Below are 9992 nucleotides of genomic sequence, written 5' to 3'. Positions count from 1 at the left end.
TGAGATAGATCAGCAAGACCAGTGCTCACCAGTCATGCAACCAGGACCCAAGATGGCAGGCTTCTCTTTCTCCCAGACACACACGAACTTGGAGTGGTTCTGTTGAGTTCCCTTCCCTCAGCTTTGTAGAGGAGGCCAATCCTGAGACCAAAGTCTCTTATCAAACCTTGTCTTTTCCTCCAAAAGGAGAAGTCCTCCTCTTTGATCTCATGATAGGACCTGGCAAACCAGCCTAGTCTCTCCAGCCCCTGCGAGTACAGTTGTACCAGGAATACAACTGGTCCCTCTTTATTTCAGCTCCAAGCATTTCATGATTTTTCTTAATACAGCACTGACTCTGCTGTGCTCCCCAAATTATTCTGCTAACATGAGTGCCAGGACGATCTCTCCATCTGAAACTCACACCCTCCTGCTACTATAACTCAAGGAGGTTTCCGTTACCCGCAAGCAGAGTCTTATTCATATATTTGTAACTTTTCCCAACGACATACATTTGGTAAGGTTATTGGCTAAAGAAGTCAATGTGGGTCCCAAAGGAATGACTTTTCCTGGGATGCTTCAAATCCCACCAGGTTAGTGCCTTATGTGAGACTTGTCCTCCAGAGAAAGTGGATAGTTTTGTGATTTTCCTCCAGCAGAGCTTAGCAGCTTGCATGTAAGAATAGGCAAAGTGTGCAGTGGGGCTGCTCCCAGGCTGAGCTTTTTAGGGAGCACATGGCAAAGAAGAAGTGAATGAGGAAAGGAAAGTGCTGGTGGGAAAGTGGTTAAAACGATGAGCCATGAGGTCCAGGCTGTGGAGCACAGAGCGGTCCTACACCTTGGCTGCTCATTGGAATCCGTTGGGGAGACTTTCACACTAATAATGGTTGAGTCCCTCCCCCAGAGCATCTGATGTCATTGATTAAGGCAGACTAGTCATCCTGAGCCGCACAAACTGCCCAGCTGATTCTAATATTTAGCCGAGGTTGCAAAACACAGCTGTATGTAAGGAAAAGAAGTGACGTTAGATGGACGCTGGTAGAACGTTCAAGATCCTGGAGATCCTGGATGTAGTCGGCTCGACTGAGACCTGGATTCAAGAGGGAGGCTGCTCAGAGCTCGGGAAGTCAGGATGGAAGGTAACGCCGAGTGCCAGGCGTGGCCGAGAGTGGTTCTGCTGAAGGGACCCGTGAGGGTGGCGAAGTGTCTGGTCAGATGGGGCTGCTGGCAGGGTCACCTTCGTGCATGGCTGTAATTTCCTGGGAGACTGATTGGAGGCTGAGGTTGCAGAGAAAGAGCCCAGGAAGAGGTGCTGAAGCCCTTGCTGACTATGGTGGAGGGACCTGGGGTCGGAGATTGAAGGAACAAGGATGGGAAGAGGGTGGAGGGTTGGAGGACATGAACCTCAGAAGAGAAGAGAGTTTTCCGGGGGTGGGGGAGTGACACTTGGAAGTTGCAGTGGATCATTTAGAGGAGCTGTAAGTACCCCCTTCCCCTGCAGGGTGTCTGGGAGAAGGTAGGTGTATAGGAAAACTCAGTTTCGCACATGTGAGTCTGTCTTTCCTCCGTGTCTCCTTTACTCCTCACACAAAACCCTTCACTTCTGGTCGCCCAATGTGTGGAGGCTTTTCTCCACACCATCCAATTCTCTGGGCACCGGGTGGGGATGGGGTGAGTCCTACGATTTAACTCAGTCCTGACACTGCCTACCTAGAGAGAGTGTCAGATCCCACAGGGTATGGGTTCTGTCCTACAAGACTGTCCCCATCCCCGCCTTCAGATGCCAATCACAAGTCCAGGTTGTCACCTGTGCTTTTGATGGCTCGGCTGTAAATCAGAGGTTGACCCCTCCTTGGGTTTGATTAATTTGCAAGTATGGCTCACAAAACTCAGGGAAACATGTTTACCGGCATATTAAAGGATATGATAAAGGATACAGATGAACAGCCAGATGAAGAGATACATAGGGTGAGGTCTGGGGGGGTCCTGAGTGCAGGAGCTTCTGTCCCTGAGGAGTTGGGACACGTCACCCTCCTGGTGTGGATGTGTTTACCAAGCTCTCCGAGCCCCCTTCTATTGGGATTTTATGGAGGCTTCCTCATGTAGGCATGGTTAGTTATTATTTTTCTTTAATAAATGTATTTATTTATTTTTGGCTGCGTTGGGTCTTCGTTGCTGTGCGCGGGCTTTCTCTAGTTGCGGTGAGCGGGGGCTACTCTTCGTTGCGGTGCTGCGGGCTTCTCACTTGGTGGCTTCTCTTGTTGCGGAGCACGGGCTCCAGGCGCGCGGACTTCAGTAGTTGTGGCACGTGGGCTCAGTAGTTGTGCTCGCAGGCTCTAGAGCGCAGGCTCAGTAGTTGTGGCACACAGGCTTAGTTGCTCCGCGGCATGTGGGATCTTCCCGGACCAGGGCTTGAACCCGTGTCCCCTGAATTGGCAGGCGGATTCTTAACCACTGTGCCACCAGGGAAGCCCGGCATGGTTAGTTATTAACTCCATTTCCAGCCCCTCCCCCGTCCCTGGAGAATGGAGAATGGGGCTGAAAATTCCAAGCTTCTAATCATGGCTTGGTCTTTCTGGTGACCATCCCCCATCCAGAGTTGTCTCAATAGAATAAAAGATGCTCCCAGTACTCTTTTCACTTAGAAAATGACAGGGTTTCAGGAGCTCTGTTCCAGGAACCGGGGCCAGAGACCAATACATATTTTCTATTATCTCCCCATAGGGAAATGAGCGGTGTGCCCTAGACAGAGCTGTAGCACAAGCAAGGTCTTGGAAAACAGCCTGATTCTTCAATATTACTGAGGTTTGGTCTCCAGATGGTTGGGCATTTCTTGTAAAATTTTTCAGTATTGAATGAATAGATTGTTTAGGATCCATGACTTAGCTTGTGCTGTTCAGGGGTCACAAATTGGTGAATTCCAGCTCATTTAGTTCAGACCACACCAGAGTTTGGGGGAAAAATGGAACCTGAATGTCTTTGTGTGGAGCCTGCTGTCTTCAGTTTACCCCAGGTCCCACCTTTGGCCCCCAGACGGAGCTGCTTCCTACATTTACACTACCTACTCGGTCCCAAGACTTTTGTTTCCTTAACTTCTTTTATTATGAAAAATTCCAGAATATAAAAGTAAAGAGAATGGTATAATGAATCCCCATATACTGTCACCCAGACTTGAAGATTTTTGATGTTGGGACCCCTGGGGAGATAAGAAGAGCAGGACAGTCCACTTCTTTGCAAAAGCTTTCCCTCTGGTGCTGCGTCACTTTCACCCTGTCCTGACTTACTAGTTGTTATTTGTATTTCTACTGAAGCCTTTCCACATAATTATTCATACGTACTTGTTGAGCCACTTGTGTGTGCCAGGCCCCTTTGTAGGCACTGGAGCTAGAGCAGAGAGCAAAACAAACAAGGTCCCTGTCCTCAGAGGACTTACAGCACAGGGTGGAGGAGAAAGACAGTACAGTCAGTCAATCAATCAACGGGTCATGTGAAGTGCTATGAAGGACAAAAGCAAGGCCATTTGACAGAGCATCTAGTCAAGGTGTAGGGGATGGCAGGACTGGGGTGGGTGGAACACTTAAGGTATTCAGGAGGGCATCCCTGAAAGGGTGGCATTTGATCCAAGACATGAATGACAAGAAGGTACCGACATGTGAGAATCTGAAAGGTACCACACTCCAGGCAAAGGGGACAGCCAGTGCAAAGGTCCTGAGGTAGGAACGAGCTTAAGGGCTGTTCAAAGGACAGAAAGAGGTGAGCAGGATGCAGATGTTTCTCAGGGCTTCCTTGGGGGTAACTTAGCCCTCCCTAATGCTGGGTTAAGTGGCTTTTCTCTGTGCCTCTACAGTGCCCTCTGTGACATCTATTATAGCACTTAATTCCTTTAGTGAGGATTTGTCTGTCTCCCTCACTGGTCCAGGGGTTGACCCAAGGCAGGATGGTATCATTTTCCTCTTCATATTTCCCAGAGCTTAGCTGTGTCTGGCTCACAGATGGTGCTCAATAAATATTTGAAGCAGCATAAATGTGTACTTTTTGGAGGAAAGAAGAAGATGGGAATCTGGGCCCCTGAGTTCAAGACTCAAATTTGGAAGTAACAAGCAAATCACAAAAATTTTCAGCTCCTAAAATTTTCCCTGCATGTCCGAAAGAGTACAATGAAGTAGTTTTGCAACTATTCAATTTCCTTCTTTCTATCAGGTGTCTCCCAAATTTGTATTTGTTTTCTCATTCATCAGATATTTATTGAGCTCTTACTACATCCAAGGCATTATTCTAGGCACATGGGTATGAAAGCGAATAAAGCCAAGTCTCTGCCCTTGTGGAGCTTGTATTCTAGTTTGTGGGGAGGAAGTGAAAAACAAATATTTTTTGACCAAAAAATGTATGGCAAGTGGTGACAATTGCTATCGAGAAAAATAAACAGAGTAAGGGGGATAGAGAGTGTAGAGGAGGGTGCACTGATACACGGGGTGGTGAGGGAAAATGAGGCCGTTTTGGGTCCTCTGGGAATCAGATGCCAATAAGGACATAGAATTGCAAGACTGGAGGGTGGGATGGGGTGGAAATGCTCATGAAAGTTAAAGGGGAGAGGGACCAGGAATGACAGGTAGAGCCTTCAGGCTGCAATGCAGGTCTGGCACCTGTGAAAGGGGAGGAGGAGATAGGACTGGGTAGGGGTTGAAACTGAGTTGTGATGAAGATCCAGAAATGCCTTGGTCCACCCGGTGGTGAGTTCTGGAGAGAATATCGTCCTCTGTGGTCCTTCATGCACAGTTGTCCTTTGTCAGGTCAACATGTCAGGCTTGTATACCCTTGCATTGCTCGGGCACCAGGTACAGGCTGGCCTAGGGAAGGTGTGACCTTGAACAAAGAGGTCCTCTGCAGCTTTGACCTTGAAGGAGCTGGGCGCTGGGGTCATATAACCCACAGCTGGGCAGCCTATCCTTCCAAGAAAGGGCATCTGAGAGGCAAAACTCAGTGTCTGTGACAGGAAGCAATTGGAAGTGATGAGGAGTGACATGATCTACTTAGTTTTTCAAAGAGTCATTCTTGATAGTCTGTGGAGATTAGATCGCAGGGAGCCTAAGGAGGAAGCAGAGAGACTGCTTAAGAAACTTGTTGTGTGATAATCTAGGTGAGAGATGATGGTGGCTTGGTCCAGGGAGGTGATGGTAGGAAGGTTGTGAAAAGCCGATATATTTTGAAGGTAGGTCTGACAGGCTTTGTTGATGGACTGAAAGTGGGCGTGAGAGGAAGAGAGGAGTCAAGGATTTGGGCTTGAGCAAAATCTTAGAAGCTGGAGCCGCCATGTTCTAAGATGGAAAATGCTGTGGGAGGAGCATGTTTAGGGGGACAAGAGAAGCTCAGGACCTTGTCTTCAGACAATGGCTGCTCCTAGGACATGGAGGGCTCTGGGGAATGTTTTTATGGGGTATCTGTCTATATAAGCAATTTTATTTTAAAAAGGTATCCAATCTAAAATGTATTTAAAAATTCATGGGCTCACGTGAGGTGTGGTGATCTGCCATGTGGTTTAGAAGAGCGCGTTGGAAAGTGGTACTTCTGTGAAGATGCTCATCTCTCCCGACTGAGGAATAGGAAGCATCTCTTCTTATTCTTTCTTGGCAAATGAACTACTTTCATATCTTCCACTGGGAGAAAAAGATAGCGATGCTGTCTATTCTTACTCTCAATGCCATGGTTTTTTGGAAACTGTTCGTATTGAAACGATAAGATCTTGTTTCTGTAGCTCCCTCGTCCCACTGATTTAGTGCTGGTTACATCAGGACTCCCGGTACCACATCACTCACAGTGTGGCCTGTGAACACTGGCTTCTGCGACTCTCAGAGGTGACTGCTGTGCTTCGTGGACGGTGACCACAGTGCCCGTCTTATGTGGGAACCTTGAATGACTGTTCCTTTTGTGGCAAATTTACTGTTGGGAATCTTACAGTGTGAATGTAGAGGAGCACATCTTCCAACACCATGCCTTCCTAGGACATGACGTCTCCGTGTTGACTCTGCAGCCACTTTCCACACAACTCCACAGGAGGCAGTGCTGGAAGAGAGGGGTCATTCACTCAGGGTTGTCCATTCACTCAGGGTTGTCCATCCCTCGTCTTGCACTACTTCATACCAACCCGGGAGGCCAGGACGGGGCCATATCCATCAGAGGCCAGGGGACATGGACAGGCATAGCCTGCTGGCCTTGTGCAGCAGTGTCTGGAAGTTCCTCAGCGTCTGAGGCATGGCTACCCCTGGAGGAGCCTGTGGAGGGGTGGGGTGACCACTGGGTGGCAGTGGTGGCGGGGGAGGGAGTAGCCATGTTTGAGGAAGGATGCTCAGGGTAAAGAGCACCTGTCGCTACCCCTGCTGTCCCCCTGGGCTGTGTCCCCTCACCACCACCACCACTACCACCCCCCACCCTGTGCTGAGGCTGGAACCTGCATAGGTGAGGACTAACATGGGCCTCCATAGGCTGCTCAAAGCAGGGGCCGACGGTGAACCTTTGGCGGCCCAGAGCCCGGAACTTGTCCTGTGTCTGAGAAGAGTCACACACAGTCTGCACTGTACTGGGCAGCCCAATCTCACCGGATTCCGGGACAGAGATACTGTACCCAGCAGCAGGAGCTCTCCTGTCACCATTTGCCCCTCCTGGAACCGGGGCCAACAAGAGGCCCAGGGCTCCTTGGGGCCCTTGGTCAATGCCAGACTGGGATGGAAGTGGGAGACATGGGAAAGAGGTGTACATTGTCACTGAGCACCTAGAAGGGAAGAAACCGGGACTGGGTCCCATGCTGACCTGTCCAGGCTGGGGGCACCCCTCCCGGATGGCATAGCTGGCCCTGAGCAGTCCTAGCCACTACAGAGGGACTTAGACAATTTTGAGGAAGGCGTCTCTGGTGACCAGAACCCACACAGACCGGGTCCCAATTTGGGGAACGCTGCCTGGACAACCACGGGAAGGCACACAGGGCCTGAACCCCAGGGTCCAGGGCAGCGACTGGCTTGGGTCTAAAGGTCAGGCTGATGTCAAGTGCATGTTCCTGGGGGTGGTCCATGCTGGAGATACAAATCTGGGGATCATCAGGCTTCTGGCAATGGCCTTATGGAAGGAAAAAGTTCTGAGGCCTCTATCCCAAACTCCATCATCTTACCATAAAATGTAAGAAGACAGTCCTCTCCTTCCTAGGGAGATGAAGACCTCTAAACAAGAATTACCCACATGGTGGTTTCTAGAACTTCCATAGCTTACGCTTATGCAAACCTACAAAGACCTCTGAGTCCTGAAAACAGAAACAGTTCATAATATGAAAAACCACAGGCCTGAACCTCCCTAGGAAGCAGTACCTGTGGGGAAGAATGACATTTTCATTCCCAGTGCCAGGCTGAATGCAGGCTAATAAAACTTTCCCTGCTCTCTGAACAGTGTTATTTGTTTTAGTCTGCCGTCTGTTTAGTCAGGGGAATAATTAATTAACAACGAAGACTGCTGTAAACACACCACAAGTGGCACTCAGTAAATATTTGTTGACAGTGATGAGGCTGTTGCTTACGTATACCATCAAATTAGAAACATAAAATTGTGGAGCTCTTTAAGCACGGTATTAGAGATGTGTCACCTTACAGATGAGAAAATTGAAGCTCAGAGAAGCAGAGTAATATATCCAATGTTGCATAGTGAGGTAGAGGCAAAGCTAGGACTTGCACCCCAAATACCTGATTCTAAATTTATTCATTGCTTTTTCTACTACATCACATGAGTGTTTTGCAATGTAGTGTTCTGCACAATTCATGCGTTGAGACATTAACCTTTCCAGAGAACAGTAAAATCTCGTTAAGTCAAAATAATTGGAAGGATGGGCAGGCTGAATTGGGGGAAAAGTTTGAACTATTTTCAAAGATATTCAGCCTTTTCCTTTCAAGGCCATGTAGTAAACTAGAACAAATAACCACAAAATGGGGCCAAATAGAGGTCTCACTGAAGCTGCTTGAAGGAACAAACAGGAATCATTTTCAAATGGTACATGAGCAGCTTGCAAATAAGTGATGACTGCTAAAAATGTTAGGCATTTGGGGAAATAAATTTTTGTTAAAAGTACTCTAAATATTTCCCTTGAAAATGTATTTCATGCAAAAATTTACATAGGGAATGTTCACAAATCTGTCGCTCAAACCATGTGATAAAATGATTGTGCGTTTGGGCTTCCCTGGTGGCTCAGTGGTTGAGAGTCCGCCTGCCGATACAGGGGATACGGATTCGTGCCCCGGTCCGGGAGGATCCCACATGCCGCGGAGCGGCTGGACCCGTCCGTGAGCCATGGCCGCTGAGCCTGTGCGTCTGGAGCCTGTGCTCCGCAACGGGAGAGGCCACAACAGTGAGAGGCCCGCATACCACAAAAAAAAAAACAAACAAAAACAAAAAACAAACAAAATAAATGATTGTGTGTTTGATATAGTGGCATATAAATTAACCTCTTCTGTTTGGCTGTACTGGAATGGTTTGGCATTATTTCTGTAGCTCACAGCAGCACAAATTATGGCATCTGTCCCTCTCACTTTCCATCTCCTTAATTTTTCATCTATCCAAGGCCAACAGAGCCTCCAGCTGCTTGAAAACTGGAAGCATTTTCTGGCTCTTCCTTTCCGTCACCACACTCCCACCAATTTTGGCCAAATGACCCTGCCCTTTCTGTCACCATCTGTGAGAAATCTTTGTATTTGGCTGCCTTTCTGTCGTTTTCTGTTCAAACACTAAATATTCATTTGTTCCTGAAGATGTTTAGAAACACTGGTCCTGGTTATCCCAAACTCTGTGGTTTAACACACTCTCAGACTATTCCTGAAGCACTTCCCAGGGCTCCTCTATTTTTCTCTCTTCAAATTGACTCCTTCCTCCTCTACTGTGTAAGAATCAGAATTGTCTACCTGGCACGTAACACACGGAAGGTTCCAGACTGGCTGAGTGGATGTTACTGACTAACAGGGAGGCTGTTTGGGAAAACAGTCTGAATAATGTTCTCAGCCAGCCATTGTGCTCAAAACTGGGGAAAATGATCTCTGGAGGAAGAAAAAAAGAGGATCCGGTTGGAGAGAGATAAGGCTTTCCTTGCTGGGTGGGTTGTCCAGGATGTAATTCAAAGATCCATGTATCTTAGGGAAAAACTGATCAAAACAAATAAAGAGAGCTACAGCTGTTTCTGCCGTTTAAAGTTACAGTTTGTTCTGATGAAATAGCTTGAGTTCAAAGAAAAATAGAACTCCTCCTGCATTCGACGCTGGTGCTTTGCTGCCCCCCTCTGGAGAAATTGGGAACTGAAGTTTTTGATCCCTTCCTGTCCGGTTCTGTCTCCGTTATAGGTCTGCATCGGCTTGGCTCCCTTACTCAAAGGCGCTTTGCTACGGTGTAAATAAGTATCAGGTCATAAACTGCAAGCAGTTTACTCAGTGAGTTTACATCGACTCTGAGGAATGCAGGGATCTCTATTTCCTGGCAGGAGGATGAACTCCATAGTTTTGTGAACCATCTGTCCTGGTTCCATTCTCCTTCTACCAAGAATCCAAGCAAAAGCCATCTTTCCTGGTAGCCTTGGACTAATAGGAAATTCTTCCTGACTTGACATCCTGCCTTTGGAATCTTACCCTTAAAAGGGAGAGTTTAGACTCTGGATCTCTAAGGTCTCTCTGGCTCTGATTCCATAAAAATATCTTTACCAGTGAGAAATGTCTGTTTAACACAAGGAAGCTTATAGGTGTTGAATGAAATTTCCCTTTTAATGAACAAGATTTCTGGAAATAAAATGAATGCACTTGGTGGAGGGATGAATTTCAAAAAAAAGTTTTCAAAATATGAAATATGCCACTAGGAGTCACTGTTGACATACAGTTTCATTCCAGTGTACCTTCAGTATGTGTATTTCCTCTTGAGGGAAACATTTTTAAAATCAAAAGATATAAGAAAAATTAGGGGTTACAGTGTTTTGTATGGCAATACAAGTTCTGAAAAGAATA

Source organism: Tursiops truncatus, chromosome 3 (assembly GCF_011762595.2).
Source record: "Tursiops truncatus isolate mTurTru1 chromosome 3, mTurTru1.mat.Y, whole genome shotgun sequence".
NCBI classification, from domain to species: domain Eukaryota; kingdom Metazoa; phylum Chordata; class Mammalia; order Artiodactyla; family Delphinidae; genus Tursiops; species Tursiops truncatus.
Note: the sequence above shows the minus strand (reverse complement) of the source record.